Below are 17,919 nucleotides of genomic sequence, written 5' to 3'. Positions count from 1 at the left end.
ACAATATGTAAGCATTACTAACAAAGCTGCTTAACAAGTTTCTCTGCCACAACTTTTGAATATTTGAATCTATCTATGAATCTTCACTTAGTCTCAAGAAACTATAAGTTGCATAAACTCTAAAGAATCACCAGCCTTGCTATTAGTTCAGTTGTTGGGTATAACTGATCTCCCTCAATCATTCTCTTCATTATATTGTTACACTTTACTATCAGCTGCACAATTTCATTTGAAACTCTGATCGAATTTTACTTGTTCATATTTTTCTGCTCAGTATGCTTCAGAGCTGGAAGGGAGCAAATGATTCATGCCCATGACCTTTCATTAGAACTAGTAAAATTTAAGATAAAACAAGTTGCATAGAAGCGAAGGGAGTGGGGGATTGATTAGAAAACAAAAGATATGATCTGTGGTAGGGTGGAGTTCAGAAGAAACTGGATGACACTGATAGTGATTGAGTCAGTATTGGAGTAAAAATTTTGCTGTGTAACCAAAACTATGTAGTCAGCTTTGAAACTTGCTATTTGCTATGCATGTACCCAATTTAGTAGGAGAATGAAATCTTAAGAATGTAGAAGACAATGGTGTGTTAATGAGAGGTAGCTAAGAGATGTAGATTAGAACATGATTAAGTCAATGGGTAGAAACAATAGTGGCGGATTTATGTGTGATACGCAACTATAGACCGATTGCATATGCTAATGCAACTAAACCAGGAGATTGCTATAAAAAATGCTGTGTCCAAGAATCGGTGGGCAATCAGCGACTAGCTCAATGACTGTCTCAGCTTTGATTTGCAAATTAAAGTTTAACCCTTCTTGAAGAATCTTCTGCGTCTCCTGGTCATTTGTGGGGCACGAGAAACCACGACAAAGTTGGCGACCGCGGCAGGACCGGAAAGAGACCCGCGGAAAGGAAACGGCAGATTGGGGACGCTTCCCAGTCCTCTAGGGACCCCCACGAGGCTAACAGAATTAAGGGTGCACCCAAACAAAAGGTAAGTGCTTGTTGCGACAATTTGGACAAAGAATTCTGTTGGTTTTGGGGAGGTCTTGGAGTCTCAGAAGTGTGGAACCACTGCCGAAGGGTCCAAAGAATCCGGCAGAATTGGGGGTTAACAGGAGGCTCAGAGGATTGATCAAGAACACTGCAGTGAGGGTAAGTACAAACAAGTTAATAAGTTATGTGAAGAAAAATTCCACGTGGTGTTGTGTCCCTGTGGATACCGCTTCGTATGAAACGACGGTCTGAGCGGGCAGGGAAAGTAAAAATAGAGAAAATCCCCGTGGATACCGCTTCATATGAAACGAAGGTCTGAACGGGCAGGACAGAATAGGAAACAAGGACAGTCCAATATATAGTTTAAAGCGCTGGTAGATAGACGATAGACTAGGCATAGAATTAGAGTAAATAATATCCAGTAAACGAACTGTGAATCTCTGAAATACCTTAAAAAGAGAGAACAACATGACAGGTAAAGGAACGGCAGTAGAGAATCTGAGCAAAAAAATCCCGGTAAATAAATATCACAAAAACTTCAGAAAATGGGAAAAGAGAACCAAAAACCTGGTCACAAAATGGCCAAGAGAAGGAACGTTTGATGTAAGCCTGTGCGAAGAAATGGAGGCACTAATTAAAAATTACAAACCAAAAGATAAATCTAAGAAGAGGGCAAAAAAGAGAACGAGAAATGGAAGTGCTAAAACTGTTCAGAATGGAGGGAGAAAGGCTGAGGAGGACAGGTAGAATATTGATTACAAGCGAGGAAGACACTAAGGTGCTGGAGAAACAGCCTGTTAGAGAGAGAGAGGAAGGTACAGTGAGAAGCTGGCTTCAGCTCCGTACCCAGATGCGAAAGAAACAGAAAAGACCCCTCCCTATAATGAGGAAGGAACCCCTAAGCAGTGCCCCCTGCTGACGGGAACAGTAAACATGCAGGGAGAAGTACAAGTTTGGGATAATGAGGAGGAAAAAAGACAATACGAGAACGAAAAAGCAGCGATATGGAAGGAGATACAGGCAGAAAGGATAAAGGTGGAACAGGCAAAGACAGAAATGAAAGAAGAGATTGAACAGATGAAATACTTGAGAGAGGAAAAGGAGTATGAGGAGTATCGGTTATACCATAGAAATAAACAGACTAGAAAAGAAAGTGGCTCATCAGGGCAGGAAGAGATGAGGCATTCAAGAAGAAGTGGAAAAAAGATAGGAGATGAGAGTCTTGGAGAAACACAAGAGAGAAGGGAATCAAGCACGAGTAAGGATCATGAGGAGTCTCTGCCACAGGTGTACAGACACGGACAGGAAGAAAGAGAAGGTGACTCATTGGAGGAGCAAGAGTTAAGTGGAGAGAGAGAGGATGCGAGAATTTGTGGGGAAGAGGTAGGAGGCAGAAGCCTATAAGAGCAGAAGGAGGTGGTAGGGGAGCGACTTGCGGAAGTAGAGAGAGAGCCAGGTAAGTTACTGAGAGGGGATTGCCAGAGGAGATGCGAAAAATACTCCAGGGGCCAACCAAGTATTGAATCAAGACAGAAAGGAAGGACTCCACAGGGAGACCGAGGGAAGAAGAGGACCCCGGAGACATTTGTGTGGGAGGCAGTAAAGACATACCCTGAGACAGATGGGGAGTCAGGCGAGGAGGAAAGCCAGGGCAGGTGGGAAGAAGGAGGAAGAATGATGCCGTTGTTAGTTAAAGGATCAGGACAAGTGCAGTATATCCCTTGGGGATCCCAGGACCTAGAAGGGCTGAAAAACACTCTGCCCAATCTACATGAAGGAGCAGGGAAATGGATTAGAGCCTTTGAAGAAGAAACGGTGGGACAATTATTGGCTATAGGAGATTTGAAGGCACTATTGATAAGGTTGATGGGAACCTCCAAATTTAACGAACTAATGGAAATGGCTGGCATAGTAAACTCGAACGACCCGAGAACTGATGGAGACGGGTTTGACAGAGTGAGGCAGAGGGTATGGCAGGCCCTCAGAAAGCTTTATCCACCCAAAGTGGACCCCAAAGCCTTAAAGGGGGATCCACTGGGAGACACTGAAAACCCAGCAGCCTACGTAGAAAACCAATTGAAAAGGTGGAGACTGAGCAAGAGGTGGAAAATAGCTTATTTATCACCACACTGTTCCAACATAGCATTTTGGATGCAATGCCTCCGCAAGTAAAATCCAAACTGGAGGAAGTGGTTGGGCTGACGTCAATGACCCCACAAGAATTTAGAGACCACGTAGTCCATGCGGTTGAGAAATACCGGAAAGACAAACAAAGGTTGGCTGAGCAGCAGGAAGAGGTGCAAAGAAAGTTAATACAAATGCAGCTCGAAGAACTCAAAAAGAAGGAAAAAGAGAAAAACAAAAAGATGCTGCCAGCAACCACCGGTTCAAGTACAGCCATCGAACTGGACAAAGCACTGCTATATGGAGGGACCGATCATACTGTAAGATAATGGCCGGAAAACCCCATGCCAATAATCGTCTTTGGAGGAACATTCCCACAAATGCCCTATCAGGAACAGACTAAATTCAAACAGCCTAGACAGGACTGGAAGTCCCAAGGAGGGGGACAGAGGAGCTATAGGCAGAGGGGACCAGTGAGGAAACAGGGGGAAAGAGAGGTAGAGAGATTGTGCTGGGAATGTAATCAGCCAGGTCACATGAGAAGAGATTGTCTGTTTACACCATGGCTTGTCACACTCCAGCAGGAACCGATAAGAAGGGAACTAAAGTTTAGCCAAGGACCAGCCCCCACAGGCCCAAGCGGACCTGTGAACTCCTATGCGAGGTATTAGGGGTGCCCCGAGAACTCGAGTGGGAAGGGACATTACCCAATGATAACAAGAGAGGCAGACGAGGAACCCATTGTTCAGGTTATGTTAGAAGGGCAACTGACACCAATGATGATAGATACTGGAGCCACGTACACTTGTGTACAGCCACAGTATGCCCTTCACCTTCCCATGTCAGGAAAGTTTATTAAGACGGTAGGGTTCTCGGGGAAAACACAGTTGACACAGTGCACGGCTCCAGTGCGGTTGAGAATGGGAAATAAAGGAATTGTTTTGCCGGTGCTAGTATTTAAAGGAACTCCGATTAATTTGTTAGGCAGAGATGCCTTTTTGAAACTGGAATTAAAATTAGAATGCACCAGAAATGGGCTGAGTGTGGAAAGAGCAGGGGCTCAATTGATAGTGCAAGAAGACAAGAAAGCTAATGTCTTTTGGATAGGAGACATCGCAGATCAGATTCAGGAAACCTGGGAAAAATGGAAAAAGGGCGTGCAGGCTATATTACCCAGGGCTGTAATGCCCAAATCTGAGCTACATTGTACAGTGATTTTTGACGAGACTCAGAACAGGGAGTTAGAGGAGAAATGGCACCTGGAGGTATGTACCCAACAGCACCTGGAAGGGGAGGCTGTGATAATTGGAAAGCAAGGGGCAGCTTTACAAGTTAAGTGGAACACCTTTTTAGAAAAATGGTACAGGATACCGGAGGCTGCGCCCCATGTAACGTTGTTGGTAAACAAGGGATATCAGTCTAAAGACTTAGGACCCTTAGTTAAGAGTGCTGAAACCGTAACAGTGTGGAGGAAAATCACGCCAGAGGTGTGGATATCAGAAGCCAACAATTGCATTAAAATAATGGTAAGTGTAGATATGGTAGGGACAGTGAGAGAGGTCGAAATAACTCCCCAACCACACCTGCCCTTGCTGGGAAAGGAAAGAGGCCAGCAGAAAGATAGAAGGTTAGATGAGCTGCCGTCTATTCTGTGGTCACAGCATGACACGGACGTAGGGAAAATAAAAACAGCTAGTCCGGTGGAAATAAGGCTGAAAAGGGGAGCAATTCCACCCAGGAGACCACAATACCCTCTAAGACCAGAAGCAGAAGAGGGAATAGCATCGACAGTGCAGGGGTTGCTTGAAATAGGAGTGCTTAAAAGAACAAACAGTCCATGCAATACTCCGTTGCTGCCGGTCTTAAAAGCAGATAAATCTAAGTGGAGATTGGTGCATGATTTGCGAGCGGTAAATGATGTTGTTCGAGGACTGGCCAGCGGTAGTCCCCAACCCACACACGCTTTTGACTAATGTTCCACCAGAAGCAAGTTACTTTTCAGTGATTGATTTGTGTTCGGCTTTCTTCAGCATTCCTTTAGCCGACCAGTGTCAGTATCTGTTTGCATTTACTTACAGAGATGCTCAGTATACCTATACCAGAATGCCGCAAGGATTTAAACATTCACCACACGTTTTTAATCAGGTGTTGAAGGCAGACCTGGAGGGCATACCATTGGAAAGTACATTGTTACAGTATGTGGATGACCTGTTGATTTGCTCCCACAGCGAGGAACAGTGTGAGCAGGACACTATAACTCTGTTAGAGAAGCTGGCGCACGGAGGACATAAAGTATCCAAAAAGAAACTGCAATTTTGCACGCAGCAAGTGGAATACTTAGGCAGGGTAATATCCAAGGGAGTGAAGGCGATAGCACCAGATCAGATTGAGGCAATAACTAAGGCCCCAAAACCCCAGACTGTAGGGCAGATGATGACGTTTTTGGGAATGGCAGGGTACAGCTCAGATTGGATAGGAGAATATGCTGAGATTGTGGCACCTTTGAGAAAGATAATGAAAGAAGCAGGACATACAAATTTGAAGAACGGCTTACAGTGGAATGGAGAAGCAGAGATAGTTTTCAATACTATTAAGCAGGAATTGCAGTCAGCACCAGCATTAGCTTTGCCTGACTACGAGAAGGTTTTTCATTTGTATGTATCCAACCGACAGGAGGGTTATGTCACAGCGGTTCTAACACAAGAGACAGGCACAGGAAAAGCAAAGCAGCCGATAGCATACTACAGTACGAGACTCGATGACGTGGCTCAGGGGTATCCACCCTGTTATCAGGGATTGGCGGCGCTGTACTATGCATATGAAAAGGCATCATCTGTAACCCTGGGCTATCCTGTGACTCTGTACACACACCACAAAGTAGCAGAATTGCTGGAAAGAGGGAAATTTGTGCTGACACCAGCCAGGATAGCAGCGTATCAGATGCTATTGACATTTCCAGACATAACTATACAGAGATGCACTACCAGTAATATAGCCGATTTTGTCCCTTTGGGCTATGAAGGAGAACCCCATGATTGTGTAGGGAAGACGATGGCATTTGCCAAATTGAGAGCAGATTTACGGTCAGAACCACTAGAGGATGCAGATAAAAAGGTTCTGTTCGTAGATGGCTCTTGTTATAGGGATTATGATGGAAATCATGCAGGGTTCTCAGTAGTGCAGCAGGATCAGTCGAGCTATTAGATTATTAGGATGGAGTCCTGTCCCCAACCGTGTTCCGCCCAACTAGCAGAAATCAAAGCCCTGACAGCTGCGTGTGAAATGATGGAAGGGGAGAAAGTAGACATCTATACTGATTCGGCATATGCTCATGGAGTATGCCATTTGTTCGGGGCAGTGTGGAAGCAGAGAGGTTTTAAAAAAAGTAATGGAGATCCCATACAACATTGTCAGCAAATTCTAGACTTAATAAAAGCCATAATGAAACCTAAAGCATTGGCTATAGTAAAATGCCAGGCACATAAAAAGGGAAATGATGTAATAACAAAGGGAAATCAAGCTGCGGACGAGGCAGCCAGAAAAGCGTCTGGGTGTACATCAGCTGTCATTGCCCCCCAGGTAAGTCTAACTCCAGAACCTGAGGTAGAGGACCTAATTGAAATACAAGGTAAGGCAACTTTGGCAGAACAGACAATGTGGAGACGAAGGGGGGCCAAGCAGAACCCGGAAGGCTTGTGGAGCATGGAAGACGGTTTGTTGGTAGCACCCACCCTTCTACTGACGATTCTGATTTCAGAAGCGCATGGGATGGACCATTGTGCAAGGGGGGGAAGTGATAAAGAAAATAAAGAAGGATGGTTTTTGGTCACCTTATTTACAGGCTTCAGTGGACTTTTGTCACAGTGCGAGGTATGAACACAGAATGCAGGGTTCGGACATCAGTTATTCGACTGGTTAGAAAGTAGACTCGGAGGATGGGGAGCATGGCTGACTAAAATGGCAATAACTGTCAGTATTATATTGTTGAGCTGTGCCCTTGTGCTGTGCTGGTTTCTTCCTTGTCTCAAATCTCTTGTAGTGCGTGCTGCAACCAAACAATTTCCAATGCTTGTGACAATTACTGAAGCAAGCTTAGTGGAGAAAGAAACACCGAAAATGTATCGTTACAGCCTACAACACCTGCAGGATGAACAAGAGCAAAACGACAGTGTGGGAGTAGATTGTAAGGGCTTCTGAGTCTTTTTCCCTGTCTCAGATACAGAGGGACAGGTTTTTGGCTCAGCGGCCCAGGGTAACAGGGAGAGAATACTTTGAGGTCTTGACACAGAAAATTATAGTTTAACCCGTGATTTGGGAATAAGTGCTTGAGTTTATTGGGGCTTTTGTGCGCAGACTCTTAGTCTTCTTTCTCTGTGTGAGACCCTCTGGGTCTTAAAGGGGGGATATATTGGAGTATAAATTTTGCTGTGTAACCAAAACTATGTAGTCAGCTTTAAAACTTGCTATTTGCTATGCATGTACCCAATTTAGTAGGAGAATGAAATCTTAAGAATGTAGAAGACAATGGTGTGTTAATGAGAGGTAGCTAAGAGATGTAGATTAGAACATGATTAAGTCACGAAATATTAAGAATGTAGAAGACAATGGTGTGTTAATGAGAGGTAGCTAAGAGATGTAGATTAGAATATGATTGAGTCAATGGGTAGAAACAATAGTGGCGGATGTACGTGTGATACGCAACTATAGACCGATTGCATATGCTAATGCAACTAAACCAGGAGATTGCTATAAAAAATGCTGGGTCCAAGGATCAGTGGGCAATCAGCGACTAGCTCAATGACTGTCTCAGCCTTGATTTGCAAATTAAAGTTTAACCCTTCTTGAAGAATCTTCTGCGTCTCCTGGTCATTTCTGGGGCACGAGAAACCACGACATCAGCTACAATATAACAGCACAATGTGTTGCTTAACAATAGATGTACCTGGAGAAGAATTAAAAGGAAAGATGAATCCAATCTGGATTCCAGAACAGCATCTTGGCACAGTGTTTATTATGCTCCTATGTTAGATATATAAACTATCTGCCTACTATATTGTAAGCCCAGGAGAACACTTATTCCCCAAAATGGAATACAGCACAGCTTGATTTCTAGATCAATTTGTTCCTGGAATATTTCTAGTTATTCTGTTTCATAACCATCCAACATTCTATATTCAAATTAATTGCAATAAATAAAGTAAATAGCATGGCTAACATCAAATTTATCATTCATATATTCTATCATTTAGATGATCATTTCTCCCTTCCACATTTTCTTACAAATTAGGCTAAATTCATCAACACTATTCATAAACTCATGGTTTATGAAAATAACACTATAATCTTGATTGTGCTGTAGTTTATTAAGCTTCAGGCAGAAAAAGCCATCTTAAGTAAGTCAACACCAACGTGACTGTGATGCAAATATAATTAATGAAATCCCTTACATCATTTTCAAACAACAATGAATTTTTTAAGCTTTGCTTGTGACTTGAAATCTTGATTTCTCAAATAAATTGCTTGATTTTCAATGCTAAAGCAAATATTAGAATGACCACTGTGGACCCATGATACAGAGGGAAGAGGACTCTAACAAAATGACATGACACCGACAGAGTTTCCATGTCAGATGCTCAATCATAGTCTTAGGTTACCTGAACCATTTGTGTTTGAACAATATTTAAAGCATCAGGTTGTCAAAGGGTATCATTTTTAATGTGCTCCCTATATTTTTCTTGGAGTTATACGCATGACCTCTTCTAATATCACGAAAGCCTTCGACTCCATCAACTGGGATGCACTGTATGCATGCCACTTAAATTTGGCAGCCCACAGAAACTCATCTCCAATTTATGTTGCTCCATGGTACCAACCAATAGTTTCACAACTGACTCAATTCCACCAAATCATCATTCTAAAATTTTTTTCTCAATCTTTCTTACTATAATTCTTCTCAGCTTCCATGGGAATGGAATAATCTTTAAAACTAATACTAAATTGTTCAGCCTGTTATCCAGATCATCCAAGCCTCAGTAGCCAAGCTGCGTTATGCATATGATGCTTGCATTTGCATTTACTTGTAAGTCATCATGAATTCAGTTATTTAAGTATCTAAGAGGATGATCCTTACACTCAACACTTGTAAGATAGAGATCCTCTGCTACCATGCCCTGGCTGCACTGCATTGCTCTCTTCCTGTAACTCAAGGTCACTTCCTGAATCAACAAAGGAATCATCTTCAACAGTACCTTTGGCTGAGTGAGGAAAGTGGTAGTTGAAGACCAAGATCTCAGATGTGGTACAAAGCATGTGATCTACCACACATGTTTATGAGACCTAGGCTACCTATAGCAACTATATCAAGGCACTGAAAAGGTATCAACAATGTTGATTATGCAAAATCCTCTAAATTCAAATACAGTATATTCCCTTGTTGATTGTAATTTGCAAATGAACTAGACAAGGTTTAGATTCATAGAACCCTTCAGCCCCATCCACCCATGCTGGCGAAGATGCCTTCCTGAGCTAATGGCGAGATTAGGCCTATATCCCCTTAAACATTTCCTGAATCATGACCTCTCATTACCTGCTTGTTGGTCATCAGAAACTGGTTTCTAACGCCCATTTGCTTTATGAGGAGCAGTTCATCTGCTAGAATAACTAGTCATCATGGGTCCATCAGTTACAGGAATGGCTTTTGACATCATTCCAGAAAGCCAATGTAGTGAACAAACAGCAAAACACTGTAAACACAAAGTACACTGCAGATGCTGTAGTCAAATCAAGACGTACAAAAAAGCTGGATAAACTCAGCAGGTCAGGCAGCATCCGTTGAAAGGAGCAGTCAATGTTTCGGGTCGAGACCCTTCATCAGGACTAAAGAAGGAGGGGGCAGGGGCCCTATAAAGAAGGTGGGGGGAGGGTGGAAAACCAATCAGAGGAAAGATCAAGGGGTGGGGGAGGGGAAGCAGGGAGGGGATAGGCAGGAAAGGTGAAGAAGGAATCTAAGGGGAAAGCACTATGGGTAGTAGAAGAAGGCAGAATCATGAGAGGTTATAGGCAGCTAGAAGAGAAGACAGAGTGAAGGTGGGATGGGGGAAGGGAGAGGGAGGGGGAATTACTGGAAGTTGGAGAATTTGATGTTCATATCAAGGGGCTGAAGACTACCTAGAAGGTAGATGAGATGTTGTTCCTCCAACCGAAGTTTGGCCTCATCATGGCAATAGAGGAGGCCATGTATGGACATATCCAAATGGGAATGTGAAGCAGAGTTGAAGTGAGTGACAACCGGGAGATCCTGTCTGTTGTGGCGGATGGAGCGTAGGTGCTTTACGAAGCGGTCCCCCAATCTGCGTCGGGTCTCGCCGATGTAGAGGAGGGCACACCGGGAGCACCGGATGCAATAGATTACCCCAACAGACTCACAAGTGAAGTGTTGCCTCACCTGGAAGGACTGTTTGGGGCCCTGAATGGTGGTAAGAGAGGAGGTGTAGGGACAGGTGTAGCACTTATGCTTGCAGGGATAAGTACCAGGTGGGAGATCTGTGGGGAGGGACATGTGGACCAGGCAGTCGCAGTGGGAATGATCCCTGCAAAAAACAGAGAGGGGTAGAGAGGGAAAGATGTGCTTAGTGGTGGGGTCCTGTTGAAGGTGGCGGAAGTTGCGGAGGATAATATGCTGGTTCCGAAGGCTGGTGGGGTGGTAGGTGAGGACAAGGGGGACACGGTCCCTGTTGTGGTGATGGGAGGATGGGGTGAGGGCTGAAGTGCGGGAAATGGAGGAGATGCGGGTGAGGGCATCATTAATGACGGCAGAAGAGAAACCGTGATTAAAAAAAAGAGGACATTTGGGATGTCCTGGAATGGAAGGCCTCATCCTTGGAGCAGATGCAGTGGAGACGGAGGAACTGGGAATAGGGAATAGAATTTTTTCATTTGGCAGGGTGGGAAGAGGTATAATCAAGGTAGTTATGGGAGTCAGTGGGTTTATAGAAGATGTCAGTGGACAGTCTGTCTCCAGAGATGGAGACCGAGAGATCGAGAAAGGGGAAAGAAGTGTCCGAGATGGACCAAGTGAATTTGAGGACTGGGTGAAAGTTAGAGGCAAAGTCAATGAAATTGACGAGCTCAGCATGGGTGCAGGAAGCAGCACCAATGTAGTCGTCAATGTATCGAAGGAAAGGTTGGGGAGCAGTACCAGTATATATTTGGAGCATAGACTGTTCCACATAACCCACGAAGAGGCAGGCATAGCTGGGGCCCATGCGAGTGCCCATACCTACAACCTTGGTCTGGAGAAAATGAGAAGAGCCGAAAGAGAAGTTATTAAGTGTGAGTACCAGTTCCATCAACCTGAGGAGTGTGGTGGTGTTAGGGAACTGGTGAGGTCTATTGTCCAGAAAGTAGCGGAGGGCTTTGAGTCCTTCTGGATGGGGAATTGAAGTGTATAAGGATTGGACATCCATTGTGAAAATGAAGCAGTCGGAACCAGGGAACTGGAAGTTATTGAAGAGGTGGAGGGCATGGGATGTATCCCAGATGTAGGTAGGGAGGGACTGAACTATGGGTGACAAAATGGAGTCGAGGTAGGCAGATACAAGTTCGGTGGGACAGGAGCAGGCCGAAACTATAGGCCTACCAGGACAGTCAGGCTTATGGATCTTGGGGAGGAGGTAAAAGCGAGCAGTGCGGGGTGTGGGAATTATGAGTTTTTTGGCTGAGGATGGAAGGTCTCTGGAGTTGATAAGGGCAGTGATGGTACGGGAGACAATGGTTTGATGTTTTTTGGTTGGGTCCTGTTCCAGGGGTAAGTAAGAGGAGGTGTCAGAGAGCTGCCGTTTGGCCTCACTGAGGTAGAGGTCCATCAGCCAGACCACTACGGCACCACCTTTGTCTGCGGGTTTGAAGGTGAGGTTATGATTAGTGCGGAGAGAGTGGAGGGCAGTGTGTTCAGAGGGAGTGAGTTTGGAACAGGAGAGAGGAGTGGTGAAGTTGAGTCAGTTGATGTCTCGGCGACAGTTGGAGATGAAAAGATCGAGTGCAGGTAGAAGGCCCGGTGGGGGTGTCCAGGAGGAAGAGGAGGGTTGAACACCGGAGAAGGGGTCATCAATAGGGGGAGGGGAATCTTTGTTAAAGTAGTGGGCTCGGAGACGTAAGCGACGGAAGAAGAGTTCAGCGTCATGTCGGGCATGGAAATCACTGAGGTGTGGATGGAGGGGGACAAAAGTGAGGCCCTTGCTGAGCACAGAACGCTCTGCCTCAGAGAGGGGAAGGTCAGAGGGGATGGTGAAAACATGGCAAGGGTTGGGGCTGGGGTCAGAGGAGGGTAAAGAGTAGGAGGTCTCAGGAGGGAGAGGGGGGTTGGGATGTTCAGCGAGAGCGGGCTGAGGGGAGGATGAGGGATCAGAGAAATGGAGGGGAGATGAGGGGTGGAGGGAGGGTTGGGAGACACAGGGAGGATAGGGGTAGTAGAGGAATAAGACAAGCATGTATGACTGTGTATGCTGGAAAGCACAAAGAAAGGGTTTCTGCTCTTCGTGCAATTTGTTTACAGTTTTCTAAATGATTAGGTACATTAAACTTTTATTTTAATAAGCAGTTTCAGATCTATCTTAGGTCACTTCCTGTGCAGTCAGGAAGTAGTAAGTAGAAAAGTAAATTGGAAGGCTGTAGGCCAGAGGTTTATTTTAGGAGTGAAAGCAGTTTCTAAAGCCATCTTGTTGTTTCCCCAGCAGAAGCATTACTTGAAGGCTGAAGTATATTGTTTTAAAGCTAATCTCAATGCATCAATAAGATTTTGCTGAAATAGAATTTTTGAGTTTATTAGACAGTAACCTAGATGCTAATGGTTTATGCACACTACAAGTACTTACTTGTTGGAATCTTATAATTTTTACCTACAGAAAACTTAACATAGTTCTTACTTATCTGTGTATGTTTACTTGTGTGAATGGAATAATGTGGTAATTGTACTGTATTTTGTTTGTTTTCAGCTTCACTCCTTATTCACTATGTCATGCCATCGAGTCTGCAATAAAACCAAGGCGCTAAGAGGCTATACCATGACTCTCAAGTCATTTTTGAATGAAGTTTGGCTGACTGTCCAATTAATGTTACAACACTACGTCGAGGACAGTATAAAGGGTATTCTTGGTGTACTTGTGGAGTCAATATGTTGTGGCACTCTGGAGAATTCACAGTAAAGTTTGAGATCGTTCAGAGTAACTTCACAAAATAGAATGATAAAGGATCCCAAATAGCTCCTTCATTTACTTAGGAAAGGAGTTAATAGTTGATTTTAAAGGAGTTCAACGGATGGAGCAATCTGGGTTATGGCACACCCGAGTTGTATATGCTGGCATGCATACCATGTCTGTACAATCATTTGGAGTCTTTTGTTGTTCAGTTGTTAAGTCGAGTCCAACTCTTTGTGACCCATGGTCCATTCAGTCCAAAGGCAAGACTCGGAAGGAGATTGCCAGGTCTTTCTGCCACACAGATACTGCTGCCCAGCTTGGGACCCAGCTGGGATTGAACTCAGGACCATCTGTCTTGAAGCCCAGTATTGATGGCACTGCACCACCAGCTGGCCCATTTGGAGTCTAAGATCCTCTAGAAATAAAAGCTTCAAACTCTCTGTGAGCATTTGGAGCACAGAATGTTTCGTGGTTCACCCTTGGAAATCCTGTTTCAGATTGATGCAGGTTCCCAGGTCGATATCAGGGTCTCCAGCAGTGCTTATACAATGATTCTGGGCTTCCCACCAAACTGCTGTGGTTTGAAAACAGGCATCAGTTACCACAAGCAACGCAGTGCAAAAATTCCATCCATCTTCTATCAACAGCAGTTTCTGTCTGCACACATTTTGTGTGTCTCCCATTGTGATCCTGTCAGGCTCGATCTCCAATTCACTCGTGATGAATGTCCCTGAGTTAGTGTTTGTGAAAGACGCACTGATTGATGGCCAGTGCTCAGACAGTCAGTTATCAACTTCTGGGTGAAGAAATAAAGGAAAGAGAATTGCAATGGGTTCCTGATGAGCTGCACTTACTTGCTATTTCCTCACAAAAGTGATCATAAGTCACTAAGACAAGCTTTGCTGGTAGTTAAAGCTGGAAGTAGATGAATGGAAAGGAAGCGCTTTGGAGAGGAGAGGCATGGATTAGCGCTGGAACATCCTATCACTGACACCAAATAGAAGATTATATTGGAGTTTCCAATCTTTAGTATATGTTTCATTGGCACAATGCTGTTTAGAATGGCGATTTTTAGAAGGTGGAACTTCCTTGTCTTCCTGGATTTGCTACCGCTTTGCTCCTGACCACCTTCCTTTAGGCTCAATATTCCATGATCCATGATTACCTACCTGTGAGCTCCCTGTCTCTGAAATTCACGCAACCCATTTTGACAGCAGTGAACTCCTATCATTGATTATGAATTATACGATACTGCCCGCCACTTCAGTTTGCTGTAGATCTTTAAATCTTGAGCAGACCATTGCATAGTGTCCTCAAGCAAGCAAACTGCCAATCAACTATATGAGAGACTTCAATGGAAGGCTCGCCATTCATTATTGAATTGTAATATTCATTTTATTTTTGTTCTGTTTTGTCTTTATTGTGTTTGTTCTTGTAACAAATGTTTAATTTATGCTTTCTTGAGAATGCTGCTTACATAATGCATGATTCATTGTACCAATGCATACATGTACTTGTGAATATGACAACAAACTCCACTTTTGACTTCTGATCATAATCTAATCCAACACATATCCCGTTGGAAAAGTTATGAAATCTGAAGACAAGATTAGGTTCTGGTTCCATGTCACCAGAAGTAGGGTGGGTCTATTGGACTTAGTTATATTGTTAACTCAGTGAGTAGAAGTGGTATGCTTGATCCAATATGTACATTCCAGCATGTCATATTGGATACAAACAATTTCTTGCAAGGCCAAGAATATTAATTTTCTACAATATACTAGATTATCCATATATATGGTGGAATTTCACCCTGCTAAACTACCAATAATTATCTGGAGTATATTTTTAAATATAATTTCCAGGAAATGGTCATCACAGCTAAGGCCAGCATCTAGAGCCCTTTGCTTATAGTCTTTGAGATGGTGAGTGGATAACAAGCTCCTTGAAATTCTGCTGTCCTCATGGAAAAGACTCACTGTGCAAAACTGTAGAAGGTCAAAGGTTTGGCCAAGTAACAATGAAGAAATAGTGATACACTTCCAGGTCTAATGGTGCAAACGTCAAAGAGATGTTTTGTTGTTTTATTCCCTAGCCCTTCAATGGCTTCAAGTTTGTGGGGTTGAGAAGTGGCAATCAAGGACATGTGACATGTTGCAGGAGTACATGTAGCAGTCATGTGGTACCAGTGGCAGAGTACAGAGCCTATCTAGTGGAAGGTATTTCATCACAATCCTGATATGCCACGTACATGATTGAGAGCTTTTATGAAGTCAGGAGGGGAGTCCCCTATAATAGTAAACCCAAGCTTTGAATCATAAAACAACATTTATGAGGCCAATAGGTAGGATTTTGTTCAATAGTGACTATGGGTTGTACACACTAAAGGGATCTGATATTGTTGACACTATTGAAATTCATATAGAGAAGGGGCAATTTTCAAGCACACTTAATGGGAAATCTATATCTGCCACTTCCATAGTAAATGTTACCTGTCACCAGCAAACAGATGTTCTCCAGGTACATGTTCTCAACGTCTTGCGATATAACAGTCAAAGAAATGGCTAAATAAATGCATTTGACATATGGCAAAGCATAATGAAATGAATTATTGGAACTTCAATTTTTTTCTCAAAGAAAGGACTTATTATCAACATCATATGTCACTGCAACTGCAGTGAAGTTTTGCTTGTTCATATGATCCCCCAGTGTGGAGATTAAATCAAAGCATAAAGAAATAACTCTCTGGAATAAGCCTTACCTTGTAGCACAATACAGTTCCAATCTTGTAACAAGGTAGCTGAAGAGCAGAATGGATAGTATTTTAAATTAGAAATGGCATTATTCATAAGGTATTGAATGTTGTATTATTTTTGTAATGACTCATAAGACTTTAATGTCAACTTTTTTACTCAAAACAATATGAGACCACTTTCTGACTTTACAAAGAAAACTTTCTCTTTTACGAAGTTAATTAGAATTTGTCACAGAGCACCGCACCTTTGTTAATTCATTCACCCCTCTTTGTGTTTAGTGTTTTGCTCTCCCATTCTTGGAAGATTCCATTCCCTAATTTGACACCATATACAAATTAAATGCCCTTAATTTTGTGCCAAACTCTTAATTATTTATGCATACATAACATTCAATTGTGATCAGCATTGATCCCTGGGGGAGTTTGTCATTACAGATACCATTCCACACAAGTTATGAGTTGCTTTTGCTTTCTCTGTTTACGTCAGTGATTTAGTCTCTAAAAGGATTGCCTTCAATTATGTGTCTTGGAGAACAGAAGCTAATAGGAATTGTGACCTTAAGAGCCACTGACACTGCAAAGTGCTTTGAGAAAAAGTGTTCATAAGTTCAATTGTATTGTAGACCGTAGCAGTTGTGGTGGCTTCATGAAATGACAGTTTTGCAGATGCTGCTCCTCTAGAAATAACCTATCAGTGTAGATGCTGTGGAGCTCCCAGTAAATATGTACAAAACTCTGATACCATCTGAGCACCACGTTACTGATCTTCGTTCAACAAATTTGAACAGGGTGTAGTTTGATGGGAAAATGCTGAGGAGGCAACTGCTCCATAACAAATATCCTGCCTGGGATTGTAAGTGGCACAAGTGTTGTTTATGGGTCATCCAGGCTACATAAGCAGAAGGGGACTTTTACAGTAGTTTTGTGGCCTGATTCTGTGTCACTTAAACTAAGCCTATGCAAGCGAGCTGGAAATACAACTCGGGTAAGATCAGCTTTGTTACTTGTTTTATTGTTGTCTTTAGGGTTCTCTATTAATAGATATTTATGTTGTTGAGTGGAGGCAAATATGAATAGTCTGGAGAGATATTACAGTCATCATCGACGAGGTGGTTAAGAGGGCCAGTTTCTGTGACATATGTTTCTATGATTCTAATCACCTCCCCACTCTCCTAAACTCACCATAATTAACCACCTCTTGACTAACAATTGCCCTATAGCACTCTGTGAACATCATCCTCTACTTCACAACAAGCACTGACTTGACTACCTCTACTCTATATCTGTCACCAATCTCCAACAGCTACTCCCCATAGGTAATCCCCACTCTCAACCTCATTATCCTCACCCTCCCCCAGTCCCCTCATGAGCCTCTTTGTCATTCAACCTCCCCCTCTCACAGACCCATTTCCTCAGCTTATTTTTTTGCAGACGAAATTTCCAAAGTCCTTGCGCTGATACAAGAGACTTTGAATCTCGGCATTCCTAGGTATTACTGAATTTTCCAGAAATAGACCAACAAAAAAAATACAGCAGTCATAAGAGACTGCATAGATGCTGTAATCTGGAACGAAAATGCAAACTGTGGGTGAAACTCTGAGCTGAGCAACAATTGTGGGGTGAAAGAAATTGACTGTTTCAAATCGAGACCGTGCATCAGAACTGAGTGTAATCAGTGTAGGGAGATGATGAGAGAGTGGTTTAAAAAAAAACAAATTTTTCCCCTGCCCAGCAACTGCTTTGCTATCATAAACTTCAATTAGATGGAAAAGCTTGAATGAATGGTATCAAAATCAAGTCTTTATTCTTCAGTTTCTCTTTTAGCCCATGTCAGAAACCTTGGAT

Source organism: Hemitrygon akajei, chromosome 2 (assembly GCF_048418815.1).
Source record: "Hemitrygon akajei chromosome 2, sHemAka1.3, whole genome shotgun sequence".
In the NCBI taxonomy this organism is placed as follows: domain Eukaryota; kingdom Metazoa; phylum Chordata; class Chondrichthyes; order Myliobatiformes; family Dasyatidae; genus Hemitrygon; species Hemitrygon akajei.
This window is presented reverse-complemented; position numbering follows the sequence as displayed.